The following is a 19,940-nucleotide window of genomic DNA, read 5'->3' as shown; positions in this document are numbered from 1 at the left end:
CACAGAGTAAGCAAGGTTTGGTTTATCAGCCTAGAGTTCAGGGTTTATGTGATGGTAAGTTAACCTTGCTTTCTGGAACACCCCCCAGGTTCCTAGGACAGATTGACAGATCATGAGGGCAAACACAGCTGTCTTTGCTGTAATCCTGCAAGCTACTTTATTTGACTTGTAATAATTGTCCTCGCTCACTGCAATTTGGCTTCAATATCCTGAGAGATGATGAGCAGAGCTTACTCTAATTAAACAGTGTGACAGGGGTTTTATTTACCTTGAGGTACCTCACCTCTTCAGCATGCTTGTTTTTGTGCTGGACCCTCTATGTAAAGTTTGTAAAAAAAAAAAAAAAAAATCAGTCCTTTCTTGGAGCACAGTCATTGAAACGTTTATTGTCTGAGCAAGAAAAATGATGAGCGTCATTGGTACCATTATATTCCAGCTTGCCCTTTAGAGAAAACAACACCAAGACAAAACTTAATTGATAACACTTAATATATGACCTCGGGGAGCCGCGTGTCTATCAGGTAACAAACACACACAACAAAACCTGAAACTCTAGCAGGTACTTACTGTAATTGCTACATCTGAAATCTGAGAGCTGCTAAAACTAATGGACTTTCCTAAATGAAATGGGAGTTTAATCACATTCATGCTAAATCATTTTGCATGGAATTGCAGTATAAAATTACTACAAAGACAGTGCAGTTGGGGACAGAATAGGCACAGCTGCAGAGTCTCCAATTTCATCCTGAGCTCGGGTTACTGTGTTTCACATGTTCGCCCTGTGACCGCAGTGGTTTCCTCCCACCTCCCAAAAACATGCAGATAGATGGATTGGCTAAGATCAGTTGAACAAATGTTTGTGTTTAAGACAGGCTGGTGTTCAGTCCAGGGGTCTGTTCGTGAGATCGTCCATCAGTCCAGACTGTTTGAATGATGAATGATGTGAAGGGAACCTCAGTGGTTCTTTGGATGGTTCCTTAACTTCCTGAAATGGATTTATTTGGAAACTTTTCCAGAGTATCCTACAAACATTTGCAGCTACAGTCGCAAGTGTTGCATCATGGAGCCTACTTTTTTTTGTCCAGCACTTTTCAACTGTAATCTTACAATATGTCTACAGATTTACATTCTAGTGCTGATTAACTTTTAGTTTAACTAATGGAAAACATATATTCATTAAGACCTAAGCCAAAATTAGGGTTCAAGTGTCAATCGAGAGTCTCTTGATCTTCAATAAGCGATGTACAAGGGTTTGAATGTGTTCAGTAAAGAATAAAACATTATGTGACATGATATTAAAGGAAAATAATCAACTTCTGGGTTCTTCTATTTCTCTACTTCACGTTAGTCCATGTCACACCAGCCAAAAGTTGCCGACACGATTTGCCAACACGTACCCTGCATCCAACCATTTTCCATAATCTTTATGCTATACAGGGTCGCAGGAAGCCTATCCCAGGGAACTCGGGACACGAGGTGGGGGACGGGATGCCAACCCATCGCAGGGCACAATCACACACACAGACTCACACACCCATTTACACACTATAGACAATTTGGACATGCCAATCAGCCTACAACGCATGTCTTTGGACTGGGGGTGGAAACTGGAGTGCCCGGAGAAAACCCCCAAAGCACGGGGAGAATACTCCATCATGAAGACTTTCACATGGTGGAAAACAGCTGTTACAAAGCACTCAGACACCTCAGACTTAAAATAACAATATATTTTTAAAAAATAATCTCTTTAATTGGGGCAATGTGGCTTAGTGGTTAGCATATTTGCCTCACACAGAGGTTGGGGGTTCGAATCCCACCCCTGACCTGTGTGTGCAGAGTTACATGCTATGCCCGTGCTTTGGGGGTTTCCTCCAGGTAGTCTGGTTTCCTCTACCAGTCCAAAGACATGTGTTGTAGGCTGACTGGCATTTCTAAAAATGTCCTTAATATGTGGTGATTGTGCACTACGATGGTTGGCATCCCTTCCAGAGTTCCGCCTTTCCCCCCCGAGTTCCCTGGGATAGGCTGCAGGCTCCGCTGCGACCCTGTCGAGTTCCATAACTGATATGGAAAATGGATGGATGGATGGATAGATAGATGGAACCTCCACCATACAAGTCCCTCTGAATTAGTAGTTACAGAAATGATAACGCATTAAATCAAGTGCATTAATATAAGCCTGTGATCACTGGACACTATTGTCAAAGCTGAAAAGCAATTAAAAAACCTCCTGACTAGATCTGAAGCAAGACTTCTACAGCACTGTAATCCTCATTAGACGATGTGTTCCACTGCTTGAATTTGTCAGAACTATGTAATGGCTAGCTTGTTTGACATTGGAGAAGAAGAAGGTTCTTTCTGTTTGATAAGATTTGAAGCTTCAGGAGAAAGACAGACAGAGGCTCATTCAACACTCATACCGTGCGAGCTTTACAGGAAATGGGAGACTGAACTAAAGATGTCTCAGATGATGATAACAGAAAGAGGATTGGACAGTCTTTCATTTTTGTGGCTTAAAAATATAGACCTTATTTGGCTCGAACTTGAGGCTTATTTGACTCTTTCGTTTTTGTTAATTCTGATGCTTACATACTGTGCACTTTCTATTCTCATATCCCTCTTACCTTAAAATCCTCAGTGCCATAAGCAAATATGCTTATATTCACTCAGAACATGTGTTATTATGGCTAAAACCATGCCTTGGTTGGATGCGGATAGCTTGAAGGCATCTAAATAGGCAATGTGAGATGGAAGGCAGGAATGGTTTAAATACCTCCTTTTGTCAGTAGTGGTGCTGGTATAGGCACACATCCCATGGGCCCTTGCAGCTGATAATGAGAAGTGCCTGAGGGGTTGTAGGTGAAAATGAGAGGCAGAGAGAAAGAGGGGGGATAAGGATTGATAGGAACAATTGGAGAGGTGGTGATGTGGGCCATGTGAACAGTGAGATCCTTTTTATTGTTGACTACTGTGCCGTTTTGTGCCATTTCGGCTTGTGTCTCAGATGATTATTCGTCCTTTTCTTATGCTGCCTCATACTTGATCAGTATCAGTCTCCGATCTGAGCCGCCAGTGATGGTAGTAGGTTTGAGAGAAGAAAGATTTCATTTTGGTCAAATTGATTGTTATCAATGTTGTGTGGATGCGCAAGACCTGAGCTGAGACACATGAAAATCCACAAGACAAAGAAATACCAATTTTTGCATTGGCGTAGTGGTTAGCACATTTGCCTCGAATCTCCAGGTTTGGGGGTTCAAATTCTGCCTCTGCCCTGTGTGCGCGGAGTTTGCATGTTCTCCCCGTGCTTCGGGAGTTTCCTCTAGGCACTCCATTTTCCTCCCCCAGTCCAAAGACATGCATTACAGGCTGGTTGGCGTTTCCAAATTGTCTGTAGTGTGTGAATGTGGGCTGGGTTGGCACACTGTCCAGCGTATACCCACTTTGTGACCCGGAATAGGCTCAAGGCTCCTCCGTGACCCTGTGTAGGATGAGCGGTATGGAAAATGAATGGATGGATGGAATTTAAAGCTATTGGATATAAGATTTGGGGATACAATCTGGATGAGTGCCAGTTCATCGCAGAGCATCACACACACACACACACACACACATCACGCACACATCACGCACTCATTTACACCTAGAGGCAATTTAGCATAGCCAGTCCACGTACTGGTATTTTTTAGCAGGGGGGAGGGGGAATGAGAACCCAGCAGAAACCCATGTGGATACATGTGAATCTCCATAAGGAAGTAACCTGAGCTCCAGGTGCTGAGGGAACCTACTGGCATTATATATGGTTTGGGATGCAGCCATGCAAGTATTCCATCTCAAATACATATAATTACATATAATTATCTGCTGCCAATGTTGCTGTCATCTCCACATTACAGAAGCATTATGAGCTTCTGTGCCTTTCAGTTACTCAGTACCAGCCAAAAGAGCAAACATGCTTGTCTTTAACAAGATTGTTAAAAATCACTCTGATGCCTGTGAGCTCAGTCTCTGATTCGGCATACAGTGTGTCTGTATGCTGAATCTGCAGAAAGAGCTAACCATCTAACCTTAGTCATCTAGCTAAAACACAAGTTTTCTCAGTAGTTCTCCCAACTATAATCTCAGATCTCTCAGTACTCACGGCTCATGCTCAGTCCCACAATGCTTTGTGCAGCTGTGAAGCCTAAACGGATACACCTGGTCGTTTCAGTGTGTGTGTTTAAGAACATCTTTGTGTTCTTCATCCTGTCAAACATGCAACATATGCTAACATTATCACACAAAACAGAGCAGAGAATTAAAAAAAAACACTGATCGGTAAAAATCCAGACACCAAGTGTGAGCAGCACCCTTCACTGATTTTCATTTGGCCAGATATAACACAGACTGGAGTGTAAAATCAGAGAGAAAAAAACACACCAGAATACCAATCAACTGGATGTTTCATTCTGAGTAAACTCTAGAGACTGTTCTGTGTCAAAATTCCAGGAGATCAGCAGTTATAGGAATTCTCAAGCTAGCCTGTCTGGCACCAGCAATCATTCCATGGTCAAAATCACTGAGATCACTGATGAGATGATGAGATTTTTCCCCATTCTGATGGTTGATGTGAACATTACCCGAAGCTGCTAACCCGTATATCAATGGTTTTGTGAATTACAGTTGCATGAATAAGCAGGTGTACAGGTGTTCCTAATAAATTGCTCAGTGAGTGTACATCACAAGCAAGCAGAAGTCTGGAATGACTCAGTCTTTCATGTGTCTGAAGTACTAAAATACAGAGAAACACACCAAACCACAAGCTGGCCATTGTTCGCTATAGCTAAAACTAACAACGTAATGATACAAATTCCACAACATGGATAAGCTAGGCACCATATCGGAAAGCAAATAAATGCCTTATCAGTTCTGCAAGAAAATAGCTACAATTTCATCTTTTTTTCTCTCTCTTTTCATAGTATTATCTGGATTCTATCCCTTTCTCACTCTCCTTTGTGCATTTGAATATACTTGCTTTGTCACCTCTGGCACTGTGTAGCCAGATTTTTTTCTTCTTCATGCCTAAGGTAAGATGTGATGTAATATGACATATCCGAGATTGCGTATGTGCCTGAAATCTTTGGCCAAATCCGACCTGACAGCTCTGTCTGTGAATTACTATTACAAGCTTTATATGGATGAATCTCAGCAGCTCCTGTACACTGTGTTATAGTATTTCTATATCAACTCGAAAACTAAGTTTTTCTTCCCTTAACGAGGGTGGTACAATGGTGCAGCAGGTAGCATTACCTCCTCACACCTCCAGGGTCTCTGAGCGGATCCTGTTCTTGGGTTACTGTCGCTGTGAATATTCTTCTCCTGTCCCATCTGCGTTTCCTCTGGGTTCTTCCACTATCCAAAAAAAAAAAAAAACTTTAAGTGGACTGGCTATGCTAAACTGGCTTAGATGTATTGTGCCCTGCGATGTAATGGCCTTCCATCCAGGGCACTCCGGTTTCCTCCCCCAGTCCTAAGACATGTGCTGTATGATGCTGATTGGCATTTCCAAATTGTCCATCGTGTGTGAATGTGGGACGGGTTAGCACCCTGTCCAAGGTGTCCGCCACCTCGTGCCCCAAGTCCCATGGGATAAGCGCCAGGCTCCCCTGCAACCCTGTGTAGGATAAGCGGTATGGATGGATGGATGAAATGGAAAATCTCCCACACCACATCTTTAAGTTTTGACATATAATAGGCTATATAACAGAGCATCACTTTTGTTTCAAGAGACTAGTACGTGGAGAGAGAGAGAGAGAGAGAGAGAGAGAGAGAGAGAGAGAGAGAGAGAGAGAGAGTGGAGATGCGTGCAGAATCCTTTTAATATGCAGTACCCTCCTGGCAAGGCAGGCTGCTCCCATCTGGGTCTGTGGTCTGAGGTTCATCTGATCGCTGCAGTCGCGCGGTGAACTGCGCATGCGCGGAGAAACGCCGCTCGGTGTTGGAATCGTTAAAGGAGAACCAGAAGCAGCAGGAGCAGACATCCAAGCTCAGTTATACCGGGGACAGATAAGAGCAGGAGGAAAGGACAACGAGCCTGGTTTGAGGTAGGTAGCGTGTGCTTGCGCTTATTATTATTATTATTATTATTATTATTATTATTATTATTATTACTAGTATCATTATAGTGCGCAGACAATTCCGTTATGTTGCGTGCGCTTGTTATTAGAAACATATATATTTAAATTCCATATGATATTTATTTTCCTTTTTAAGTCTGTTTAAACGGTTCTCGGCGTTGAACAGCCATTTCTATTATTATTATTATTATTGTTATTATTATTACTATTATTATTATTATTATTATTTATGTTTTGCCATCCCTACTCATCCGCTTTGTCGGTGTCAGCCCTGACCTGTCATGATGAACGGCCCACGATTAGGCGTGTGTCAGGATTATAGCTCCATTTTAGCTATAGGCCTACTGAAATAACGGAAGAATGATTATACGGCACAAATCGTGCTCCTTTTTTTTAAAATTTTTTTTTTTTTTTACTGTAAACCTTTTGTAAAGCCGACTGTAAAGCCGACTGTAAAGCCTTTCCATAGACCCATTAGTAACCAGCCTTACTGCAGTGTTTATGTATTCCGATTTAAAGGTGCAATATCCGATTCCTTACTTACTACAAATAACCTGGATGATACACCTGCTGAAACAAACGATAGAAACCATTACAGACATGTGAATGGTTTTAATGGTTATAATGGGAATTGTATTCGTTTTAATGGAAACTATAAGCTAATGGTCCCTACTTGTGGGTTCCTACTGGTAATGTGTTGGGTTCTATTGGTGGCATGTTTATGGCTTGTGGAAACCAATACAAACCATTAAATCCTGATAGAATATGGCCCAAAACACACAACATTTCTTAATGTTTTTAATGGTATTGGTAGTGGAAACCATTAGAATTTCTGTAATGGTTTCTACTATTGTTTTTTTTTTTCAGTAGGGATGTAGAACATGCTTTTTAAAAAATGGATTACGTTGAGGCCTCAGCAAAAGTGAATTTAGTCAGTGAGAAAACCCGTTTGGAAAACTGACTTCCGGTCCGGATTGCTTGTTTGTGTTTGGATGCACTTCTCGTCAGTCATTGTATAGTCATTACACAGTACTATACTGGTCGCTGGTTACTTTGTTTGAGGACTTGGCACTCAGTCTGGGCTGAAAGACTGAAGGACCCTGGCTGGTTTTTGTATTGTTACATTAGGACAATGATGACAGTAGTTTTTGTTTTCTAAGCATTTAATAATAATAATAATAATAATAATAATAATAATATATTATATATCTATATATCTTTCTATATCTATCTATATATATATATATATCTATATATATCTATATCTATCATCTATCTATCTATCTATATATATATATATATATATATATATATATATATATATATATCTATATATATATATATATATATATATATATATCTATATATATATATATATATATATATATATATATATATATATATATATATATATATATATGTGTGTGTGTGTGTGTGTGTGTGTATGAATGGGGCGCCCGGTGGCTTCGTAGACTTGCATCGTAGGCTGACTGGCATGTCCAAAGTGTCTATAGTGTATGAATGTGTATGTGATTGTGCCCTGTGATACCCCGCCTTGTGACCCATGCTCCCTGGGATAGGCTCCAGGTTTCCCGACCCTGTAGGATAAGCGTTATAGACAATGTATGGATGGATGGATATTGATTATATCATACTGAATACAACTGTGCTTTATGATTACAAATACAACATTTATTTAATCAGAAATTAGATAAACAGAGCAGGCAAGCTAGCCGATTGAATAAATATAGCGCTAGCAACAGTGACACCAAACACTAACAGCTACCTTCATTGAACAGCATTGGTTAATTAAAAGGTAATTCAGTAGATATAAAACAGCATAGCTAATGTTACAGCTTAACCAAAGATGTCAAGACATCAACCATCCATTAAGCCTGTAAATTTGGCTTTTGCATTTAGAGGACCTCATTACAAGATGTCTGATTGTTGTGTCCTCTTTTACTCTGTAAAGTGTTGCTGAAGATGTGAGCTTACAGCATTTATTTTTTACATGAAATTAGTAAATTTGCAAACACCAAACTAAGTACAACCCTAGCAAACTGTTACAATAAGTTAATGGTCAGTACGTTTACACGGACAACAATAATCCAATATTAACCTGATTAAGAAGATACTCTGATTAAGAAACTAGCATGTAAACAGCGATTATTGATGACCTTAATCCGACTAAAGTCATACTCGAAGTAAACACAAATCGAATTAAGACACGTGGAGTATTCCCGTTTTAGTCACATAATCGAAGTGCATTACAGACACGTACACACCTTAATCACACTATTAACATTGTGTGTGAGTTTTCACAGCATTTTGCGACAGGACACGTACACACACGGCAGTGTTCAACCGTTTGACGACAAACAAGAGAGCACGGCCGCGTCCCAAACCGCCTACTTGCCTACTATATAGTAGGTGAAATACACGCATATTGGTTACTATATAGATGGTAAGTATGCGGTTTGGGACACAGCCCGTGGCTTCAAGCAGTCGTCTATTTGCACGCACAGCACGACAAATAATTAACTGCACTTGAAGCTTTCATAAATTTAAACTGAAACACCCAAAACTGTATACGGTACCATAACGAAGGCGAACTGTATGTCGATACGTGAAATTCTGGAGGGACGTCAGATGGCGTGACGTGGGGACGTAATGGCGTGTGCTTTTAATCCATCTATGTTCTATAACATGTGAAACAGGAACATGAAAGGAGTATTCTAAAAGCGAGTCATGTAAACACCTTAATCACAATATTGTCTTATTCAGAATAAGCTCAATAATTAGATTACTGCTGTCCATGTAAACGTAGTCAGTGAAGGAAAATTATTTTATTCTGTCTTTGTAAATCCTTTTTAAAGCCAATCATGTGGCAGCAACACCATGCATAAAATCATGCAGATACAGGTCAAGAGCTTCAGTTAATGTTCACATCAAACATCAGAATGAAGGAAAAGTGTTCTCTCTGTGACTTTGTGGCCTCGTGGCATGAATGTTGGTATACCAGATTGTGTATTTCATAAATCCTGGGAATTTCACACACAATACTCTCTAGAGTTTAAACAAAATGGTGTGAAAATAATATCCATATAACATCCAAATACAATAACATCCATGCCACGATCAAAGTTGCATTGATTTCACTGCGCTGCTGTCACATGATTAGATAACTGATAACTGCATGATTGTGTATACATACACACACACACACACACATATAAAACAAAATATTAAACAATAATCACAAGTGTCATAAATATCTCGTGCTTCACTGGCTTTTTCACGCTAAGTGGTTCACGTCAAAGCCTTGGTATTTTTCTCAGACGATAATTCTTCAGCCAAACAATCACTGCTCTGAAAAAAACATTCCCACCCTCCCCCTATTTGTCTTCTTGAGTCAGTTTTTCACTCACTGAGGGACCCCTGACACACACTCTGCCCACCCAAACACACTCCACACACACACACCGCATCGCATTCCATGACTGGGTCAAATCACCCAATTAATACAGTGTAAATGACGAGCGACGTGCTGTTGTCTACTGGCTTTCAGCAAAGACACAGGGCTTTTTCATCAGCTGCTTTTTGAATGTTTTAGACAACTGTGACTTCTATTAAGTTCAGCTGTCACAAAATGAAGGGAAATGATCAGACTTTCTTAGATGTAGGATTTTCATTCTAGAAAATTGTGACTGAATTGATTTCGTTTGAAATGTGGATCGTTTATATCCTTAAAGGCCTTCACTAGCCACTGTCCATCACCAGTCTGGCAGATGGACTAAATAAGCAAATGGATTGAGATGCACTTAAAAGACACTTTGTTGGATTTGTGTGTGTGTGTGTGTGTGTGTGTGTGTGTGTGTTTGTGTGTGTGTGTGTGAAGTTTAGTGAGGAATGCACTAATCATGTGCGGTTTATCACTCAGAGATGCTGATGGCAAAGCCAACACTGTCTGAAGGGTGAGAGATCTTGCAGATCCACCCTGAAAATGGCTCGGAGCCCATGGGAAAGAACCATGGTGTAGGAGGATGAGCCACTGTGCTAGCTGGATATGAATGTCACTTATTCCACTCTGTGGGTTGGCGAGGCATGCTGGCTATTCTGCCGCCAAGCAGAGCGAATCATCAGTGCCTTGTGCCGTCTGCCCCGTCACCGGCTGTAGAGTGTCTGCTCTTCAAAAGAGAACAATGCAGCTCATACAAGAGCACATAGGCTGTTGGCTTGAGTGATATCATAATGAAGTCCTCCGAGGAATTATACAAATTGCGTCATATTACTTGCCTTTCTCACTTTGAAGCAGTATTTGTTATAATGCTGTAGAGAGACAGATCTAATGGCCTTGTTTAATATATTTGTTTTGTTTTCTTTTAAACAGAAGTTGTTTTCTGTATTTTGAGGACATGAATCGAGACTAATCAATTAGGCCAACTGTAGCACTAATGGACAAAGGAGAGAGAGTACAATTCTCCCAACCCCTGACAATAAAGACAATAATAACAATACGACAAGAGTTCAGGGCCAGTATCAGGGTGGGTATGGGAAAGCTGGGTGTGAGGTGGGAATACACCCTGGACGAGTTGCCAGTTCATCGCATGGCACCATGAATACACATGTATTCACAACCCACTCACAGCTAGGGGAATTTTAGCATAGCCAGTACAACTACTGGCACTTTTGGGGATATTTTTGGTATTCAAACTCAAACATATGCATCTATAGCTAAACACAAATGGATCAGAAAATCACTTTAAGAGGAAATAAAATAAAAGATTTATTGATTAATAACAGCTCCAGGTTAATCTAGGTGAAAATCTGAGATGTTTTTCAGTTATGAAGCTCTTATGTGATATTGCCTCAGGTTTTAGTAAACAAATCCTTTGTAGTCCCTTAACATGAATTCCCACATTTGCTACTTTTCACAAGAGATTTGCACTGAACAAATAGAGGCTTGTTCTCTTCTCTAAGAGTTCTCTTAATAGGTCTGTCTTGGAGAGGAAGCTCTTCTCTTGAAGTGAGACATGTGCTGAGTGTACAAGACACATGAAGCTCTCACTCTTTCCCACTTGTTACAGCTCTACAGGTTAACTCTTGTGGAAGCCAGGGATTATAGCAACGCACCCACCAAAACTCATCCATGTCCATGGGTCCATGGCTTTTCATTTCAGAGAATGAAATTCAGTCATTCAGACTGTGAGCACAGATTATGCCTGGCAAGTTCTTTATTCGAATATTTTTTAGAGAATTTATTTTTAAAAACAAACACAGTTAGTGTGTAGTAATTTTTTCCGCTGTGCAACCCAGAGACTAACAAGTTGTCACAAATTTCTCCATAAGCGCATCCTGTGGTTCCAAGAATGACAAGCGCTGCGTTCACGTAATCTTGTTTACGCGAATTAAGTTAAGTTGTGCTTTTGTTTACATTGCGAAGTGCTTTTGTTTTGTTTCCGTTCTAGTTCTTTCTCTGCCCCTGCCCTGTCATTGGTTGATTACCCTACTGCGTTCACCTGTTCTGTGTATCACTTTCATAAGTTTGGATATTTTTGTCTTGTTGTTTTTGTTCCTCCTTGTCTTTCATGCATTTATTGTCCAAACCTTCTTTGCATGGTGCTTTATTTTATAGTTTTGTATTCCCTGCTTAGGATCAGTGATCAGTGATTATCTTAGTTTGTTTCTGCGTACCCGTGTTTGAACCCTGCTATGGACTTTGATTTTCTGTTTTCACCCTAATAAGTACAACCTAACACACTGAGTTAACTTCACTAACAGGATGTTATATAACTACTGTATAGCGATACTGTAGATCGATGGCGGTGTGTAAGGTGAAGGTTGCTGTGTTGGTTGTGCTCTATGAAAGCCACTCTGCCACCCACAGAAAGTAGGTTTTAAGTTGGTAGTTTTTGGGGGGTATTGATTTGAGGATGGGGGTAATCAGCAGTGGAGAAAAGTATAAGGATCATGTACCTCAATAGGACATTGAAAAGGGCAAAAGGGAAGCCATGGACAAAGGAGTTCTGTTTTCTCAGGCTCCTCTGGCAGGCCTCTTGTTCTTGCCTCTTTCTTGTGAAGAGGGGCTAATAAGGGAGGGGGAAGAGTGGACTGAGACACATCACAAAACCACTCCTGAGCTTCCCAGGCTGCCTGACTGCACTCTGGACAACCTCTGGGTGACAGATGTTTGAGATAAGCTGACCAATATTGGGGGTCAGGGAGGCGATGGTGTTCTTTACTTTACAACAGTGAATGCAGAGAAGAAACACAGTGACATGGTTTGGGTGAATGTCAGGCAAAAATTTTTTGTTCAGATGAACAGCATGGCATCTTGCTATTCTGAAGATTTGTGTGTTAGAATGGGAGTGTGTGTGAGAGAGAGCGAGAGAGAGAGAAAGGACAACCTGAGATCCATTCTCATATACATCCTTACATTTGCATAATCTTAAGTACATCCGCCGCTTTTTGCTGACACACACACACACACACACACACACACACACACACACACACACACACACACAAAACATACCTCTGCCAATGTAGAGGCCTGACCCACTTGTGATGTTTAATTGCTCAGCAAATACATCATCTCACTTTTTATGTTGCTTTATAAACAGGAGATTTAAACAGCAGCTGCTTAAGTCTCAGGCGGAAAAAAACCCCAGCCTAATTAAACACAAAGTCTCTAAACGCTTAAAGACCACAACAGCACTTCCTGCAGGGTTGATACTGACAGAAGCATGCGGTATATTATACAGTGTTATGTATTATACACTTCAGCTCAACAAGCTTATACAGATCTGGGCCAGGATCACGTCTAAAAGTAGGAGAACTGTTTCTGGGTCGATTTTTAAGGACATGGTTACTAAGAGCAGTGTTGTCTTAAGGGCGTGCTGTCTGTTATTCATGATTCTTGTATAGTAAATGACTGGAGTTGGTGTCGTGCATATCGTTTATAGTCAGATTTATGCATTAGCATGTTACAATGCAGTTAGATATGAAATAAGAATGTGAGTTTAGAGCGCTCATGCAGATTTGGCCAGTGGACAGATTGAAGCGCTAGGGAGGTTCGCATATTACAGATGGTACGAGATGGCATGGGGTGATGTAGAGAATGTCCTGGAGTCCTGTCTGTGAGTGACAGTTGTACATTTACATACTGTATGTACTCTATGTATATGGGTCTCTATGTGTATGAGTATGTCTGGGGGCAAGTGTGAAATATTGATTTATTGGTTTTAATCCTGCCAGAATTACAATTAGGATCTTTGTGGTCCTGTGATCAGTCAACTTTTCTCCCTTTCTGCTCCAATAAATTCTGGACTACCAATATTATCATGGGAGTATAGTGGCATAGAATAAGTGATAGAGTAATATAGATTTCTTTTTTTTTTGTACCTCACTGTATACCACATCAGCAATTAAAATGTAGTATAAATATGCCTCTTGATGGGTGATGGAAGACAGTACTGATCCTGTTGACCTGCTGATGCCACTAAACTGTGTGTTGTTTAAAAGCATAATCCACATCCTCATAATCTCTCCCTCAGCTTAGAAATGATTAGAAAAGATTGAGGTCAAAAACCCTATTAGAATCATAAAATTAACGCAGCACACACACACACACACAAAAAAAACACTCTGTTTATCAGTCACCCTTAAGGGAAGAGGGAGTAAGTCACGTGGGAAGAGACATTCAAACAGTCCAATCAGTGAGAGTGTCAGGACAATGAAGCCTCGGGATGTAAGCTGGGATCCTAATTCAGGCTGTCAGCTATGACAATTGCAGCCTTTTTTTTTGCCAGCATGCAGTGAGACCCATATTTGTAATATTGGAATAGGCTACCATTTTCACTCGGCTGTATCTATCCTAATGTCAATTCTATATGATGTAAGTGGAGATACAGTAACAAAGGACACTCTTACAACCATTAAGGATTTCTCATTATTTAAAGCAATATTGAGGGAGTTTGTTTCTTTTTAGGATTTTCCATCGCTGGGGCATGAGAAGCAAAGACTTTGTACAATATTTTGACCCATATTAAAATATACATACAAATGCAGCTTTTAATGTAATGGCGAACAAGAGAGCCATTTGAAGTTGGCTACAGTCTCTCCTCATTTACAGTCATTTGGCAACCATAGGCTCTTGTGCTACTCACTATGAACTCCTAGGATGCAAGACTGACTTTGGAGACCTCCTTTCTTTCTTTCTTTCTTTCTTACTTTCTTTAAGAGTTTAAAGAGTTGTTCTGTCGCTGATGACAGTTCTCTTCCAGATTATTTATACATCTGTCCTGTTCCAGTGCAGGGAAAGGTTAAAACATGTGTTACACTGTTCATTTTTCACTATCAATCAGAGAATAGTATAATATGTTGGTGCTATATTTTCCTGATGTATATTCTGTAAATTTTTTGTAAATACTAGTTGTTACTACTAGATTAATCAGTACAAGTAGAAGCTGAAATATTCATCATAACATTTTCAACTGAGTAATGACTCAGGCTTAAAGCAAGATATTCATTGCAAGTGTTTACTGTTTATTTCAAATGAATTCAGATTGGTCAGAGCCAAATTCCACTAGTCACATAAGGCATCGTTAACTGTTAATAAAAATGAATTATTATCAGATACTATATTGATATACGTCTGTTTACTATGGGTTCCATAAGCTAGCATTTTTATGTGCTTTTTGGGGTTTGGCTAAAGGTTAAAATCCATTTTAATGCTCAGGCCATGGAGGCCTCTGCAAGGTCAGCTTCGTTTCAGGGGGCTTTCCCATAGCTTTGTTTATTACAGCTCATAAAGGAAGATTCATTGCATCTAGGCCAACAGGTATTAGCATGTTCTTTCAGAAATGAAGACATCTTAACACCCGGCTCTGATTAAACTATACAAGCCAAACCAATCTCAGGTCAGCAACTGACAGCAACTATTTTTAACAACACCTCTAAGTTTAGGTGTTAGCTAGTTTTAGTTTATGTTAGCACATGTTCTTTGGTGAAAGGTGCTTTTATCAGTAAACAAAATAAGTGTGTGGTTTGAGGCGCTCTCATTCTGTTTTGTGATTCTTACTTGTATTTTCATATTGAATTAAGTCTATACTTTTGTACTTCAACTCAAGTGAAGCACTTGAAGCTTCACTTTCACTTGAGTAAAGAATTTGTGCATTTCTCCCACCTCTAATCATGTTGTTGATGGCTCAGGATGGTAGACCAAAATGTTGTGGCTGAGAGTCCTGGACCTATTATAAATTCATAGGCCAGTTATATACCCTTTGCATGAGAGAGCATTCTTCATGTTATTATCATTATTCTTTACACTCTTCTGAGTTCGTTCGGCTTTAATGACCACCCGGCTTACGAATAACCCCAGTTAATTGTGAAAAATGAAGAGGGGCTATTTAAGGAGCAATTAAAATGATAGAAAGTATGCAATAGCGTGAATAGTGCTTAAATTGTAAAGAGATGATGTGCTTTGCTTATTAACTGAATTCCAGAACTGAATACTAAATTTAGACAATGAGTCACAGTTCAGCATAACTCAATATATCTATTTCTAAACGCTTTGTGCACATTTCTCAAATGATATTAGTTTTTATGGATGATTAAAGTGCCGGTTTATAAAATCAAATCAAAGCTGCAGGACAGTGCCTGTAAATAAAGGTATACTATGCAACACATTTATGGGTCTCAGTGCAATGGAAAGGACATTTGTCTTCGAGCATACTGATTATCCACATTTCAGCTCCTGTCTCCTGAATAAAAATAGTCTCTCCCTCCAGGACAAAAAGTAGCAGTGCACAGTACACTAGCACATTGTTAGTGTGCACTTTCCCTTTCATACTGAAAATGATTCACATTATTGATCAAATTCGCATTAAGCTAGTGACTGGACACTTTATGGACTATGGCTCTATGGGATTTTGCTGAAAGGTTTTTACAATACAGATCCAAACAAGGGGTTCATATAAGGTTATTACTTGAAATGGTGTAATCACTGGTTCTAATTCACCATGCTGGATACAAAGAGATTTATTCCTAAAACATTCACAAGAGCATTTTCAGTGTTGTGAAAAAGTATTTACCCCCACCCTGATTTCTTTAGTCTTTGTGTATGTCTCATGCTAAATTGTTTCAGATATTAAAACAAAATCTAAGCTGAAACAAATGCAACCTGAGTAAACACAAAATACAGTTTTTAAAAAGTTATCCAATGCTAACTGGGCCTGTGTGAAAATGTATTTGCCCCCATAGTTACTAAGTCTCCAAATCTATGAAACTGCATTCATAATGGGGTTCAGCTGGACTACACGCAACCAGGCCTGATTACTGCAAACCCAATTCAATCAAACCAACACTTATATACAACTTTTTCAGCAGCATAAAGTTGGTTAAAAGGTTTTACCTAGTAACACACTATGCCAAAGGTAGAAGAAGGTGATTGAAATACATCAGTCTGGGAAGGGTTACAAAGCTATTTCAAAGGCTCTGTCAAATCACAACCAGATTTGAAGTTTAATTAGATTTTCACGTTGGTGATAGGTGTTGGATAACGGGTATTTCAATAAAAACAATGATAATAAAAAATGTATTGTGTGTTTACTCAGGTTGCTTTTGTTTTATGTTGTATTTTGTTTGAAGAGCAAAACTATTTAGTATGAGATATACACAAAAACAGAAGAAAGCAGGATGGGGCAAATTCTTTTTACAGCACTGTACACATGAAATGTGGTATTCACGAAAATCCAATTTGTTCAGAAAAAATTCAGAAATTCTGAAATTTATGTATAAGGAGATTTCAAGTTGTATAATTGGTGATTACTGCAATTTTATATATGACATGTAAAGTTTAAATTACTTATTGCACACATGAATTTAGTGAAAATTTAATGAAACCTGCTTCATATTAATAACATAAAAGAAAGCAATCCAAAATAAATCCATGGTGCCTCACATCTCTGGGTTCCGGGGTTCAAATCCCATCACTGCCCTGTGTGCATGGAGTTTGCTTGTTCGCTCTATGATTCAGGGTTTCCACTGGGTACTCGGGTTTCCTCCGCCAGTCCAAAGACTTGCATTGTAGGCTGTTTGGCTTCTCCAGATTGTCCGTAGTATGTGAATGTGTGGCAGTTGTGCCCTGCGATGGGTTAGCATGCCATCTAGAGTGTCCACCGCCTTGTGCCTCGAATTCCCTGGGATATTCTCCAGGCTCCCATGTGGCCCTGTGTAGGATAAGCGATATGGGAAATGGATGGGTAGACTAGCCATTCAATTAGGACAAATGAAATAGCACCATATAAAAGGAAGTAGAGTTATTGTGTGCCTGTTATTGGCGACATGCTGCAATGGCTGAGCTGCATTACTGGAAGATTTAGCAAGGTCTGTTACTGTTTCAGTCATCATTTTCTTGTTTTATGCTTTCTGTAAGCTTTGCGTTCTGTTTCTGTTTTGTAAATCCACATTTTTGTCTAGTTTTGTATGCAAATCAGCTGTACCATGGGTGATTTATAGGCATTTATCAAAATATGCATGTGAGTAGGATAGAAAATCAGTGTTATACTGAAACTATTGTAAATCCGGTGAGTTTCAGCATGGTTTGACCTACAAAAACATTTACACACAACTCTACCAAAACACTAATGAATGAGGCCTACTGATTGTGAAAACAGGCTATATGATGATTTAAAACTAAAATAAACCAAATGCATAAAAAGCCTTCGAATGTTTCAAACCGGAAACAGAAATAACCCTGCCAACATAACTTTATTTCATATTACTTGCAGTTCAGACCTATTTGTTAGTATTCCATTAATTTGCTTCCATGCATTGCTCAATTTTATTCTTCTTGTGCAAAATCTGTATATTAATTTCAACTCAAATAGCATAAAACTGCTCACTGTAGAGCTGTTATGAATGAATATCTCTGAAAACCATAATGTGGAAAATGACTCATCAAGCCAAGAACAGACACAGCACATATTTTTGCTTTCAGAATGTTCTCCAGCTGGATGGTTTAAAAGAAATGAGCATTTTGAAATCAATCTCAATCTCTCTCTCTCTCCCTCTCTCTCGTCAGGCCTGAATACACGGTAATAATGTCTCAGCGACATGCTCAATGCTCAATGATCCACAACTCTTAGCTTTATCTTCGTCTCTCTTTTCCATCTCCAGTGAAGAAACTCAAAATACAATCTCCATGTCTGCTCTGAGATCTTCCTTTATTTATTATTAAAAGGTGCCAGATCAGATATGAATGACTCTCAGTAAGATTGTTTTCAGTAAGTTTAGAGTGGTGAGGAGGACGAGGAATACAAAAACAACTGGAAGATGAATAGAACGACGTATGGACATTATTTGTTCTCAGGTAAAAGATGAACATTTCGTTTGTTTCTTTGCTTTTTCACAGGATATAATTTCTTTTAAAACCCATAAAGACACTCAATACAATATTTCAATACATAAAGTCATTTACCTAGGTGCCAAACTTTATTGGAGAATTTATCAGCCCCAATGATCAGGACAAAAAACAAGCAAATTCCATTCAGTCCTAGCAGGTGGCTAAAACATCTGCCATCGTAAAACTAAATAATACCTCTCCAGCTAGGACCCTGCAATAAACAATGTACAAACTCCTCAAATGACCATCGAAGCTCCTTTGTCCATAAGTGCATTAGGAAAGCCAAATCTGGTATCTTGAAGAGCAGCAAAGCTGCTAAGACCTTTTGCTAGAATTGATCAGCTGCTGAGAAGGAAGAGGAACTCTTCTAGAACAGACTGACCCCACATCCTGTTTCAGGCGAAAAGTCAAAGATGGAGAGGGCTCGCGCAGTCAATCTGATTGTCCTAAAAGCTCTGTAGCCTCCAGCTTGTCTTTAGAAGATAATGAAAGAACAAGGGGGCCCAAGCCTTTGGGTAAACTAATTTAAGAGGTAAGCAGTTGGTATTATGTACTTGAATGAAAGTTGTTCTTGAGTTAGGGCTTTGCTCAAGAGTAAGAAGGTTAATCAGTACGATCTCAACCCTTACACCCAACATGATTGGTGATAAGTACTATTACAAGGGTGCTTGTGTACTGACTTGTTCAAACTATTTATCTATTCAAACATCTCAATTATCTGATTTGAGCACCAATCATTTCTTTGCTTTTTTTTAATTAGCCAGATGTTTTTCTTGAAGGGTCATAACTTGAGAACCAAAACCATTTGAACATAAAGTGCTAAATTGTCTGCTGCTTCACTTTATTGAATATGAATTAACTAAATTTATTTGAATAAGAATTTTCCAGACCTAATTTCAATGATTGACAGTGAACATTTTCAATAATTTTTTTTTTCTGTTTGAATTCATTGAAGCATTGAATTTAGGTTCAGGTACTGGTGAATTTGATTTAATGTCATGTGTTTACTTCATTGTTTTACTTTATTATTACAGGATTTTCTGTTACAGCAGATTTTCAGCTTTCTGACAAGTCTGAACGATTCTTTGAGGAACAGTTGTGATTTTTAGAAATATGGTAGAACTTAAGTAAGGACAAACAAACCATTTATCGCTTTTACATTTTCAACGGAGTTGCACTTGCTTCTTCAGATTTGGTAGAGGAATGAGAAAATGTTTTGCCCTCAACATCATCTGCCATTCATCTGACATTCAAGGCTGTAAGAATACCAGCATTTACCTGTCCCTACTTTACAGCAATCTCTACGACTGCTTTCAGAGAAAACTTTCCATACTTAACATTGACTAAATCCTACTTCCTCTTAATGCACAATACCTGTCAACAAAATGGAGCACAATAACTTTTAAATTGAGCCAGCTATT

The 19,940-nt window shown here is 39.2% G+C and overlaps 1 protein-coding gene across 12 annotated transcripts in view; it reads left to right on the top strand.

Annotated features, from left to right (window-relative positions):
- The first annotated feature begins 5,959 nt into the window (after positions 1-5,959).
- The window catches only part of nrcama (neuronal cell adhesion molecule a), an 85,220-nt gene continuing 71,239 nt past the window's right edge, over positions 5,960-19,940 (top strand). For 8 of the 12 annotated variants that reach the window (XM_047159820.2, XM_047159817.2, XM_047159815.2 and 5 more), the window contains exon 1: positions 5,960-6,080. The gene's annotated coding sequence lies outside the window, so the exon portion shown is untranslated. The remainder of the gene's footprint in view (positions 6,081-19,940) is intronic. The other 4 variants (XM_047159824.2, XM_053685774.1, XM_053685775.1 and 1 more) reach the window with 1 other exon arrangement.

The sequence above is a fragment of the Ictalurus punctatus genome, chromosome 14 (assembly GCF_001660625.3).
Source record: "Ictalurus punctatus breed USDA103 chromosome 14, Coco_2.0, whole genome shotgun sequence".
NCBI classification, from domain to species: domain Eukaryota; kingdom Metazoa; phylum Chordata; class Actinopteri; order Siluriformes; family Ictaluridae; genus Ictalurus; species Ictalurus punctatus.
The sequence above is the reverse complement of the archived record's forward strand: the minus strand, read 5'-3'. Positions and strand labels throughout refer to the sequence as shown.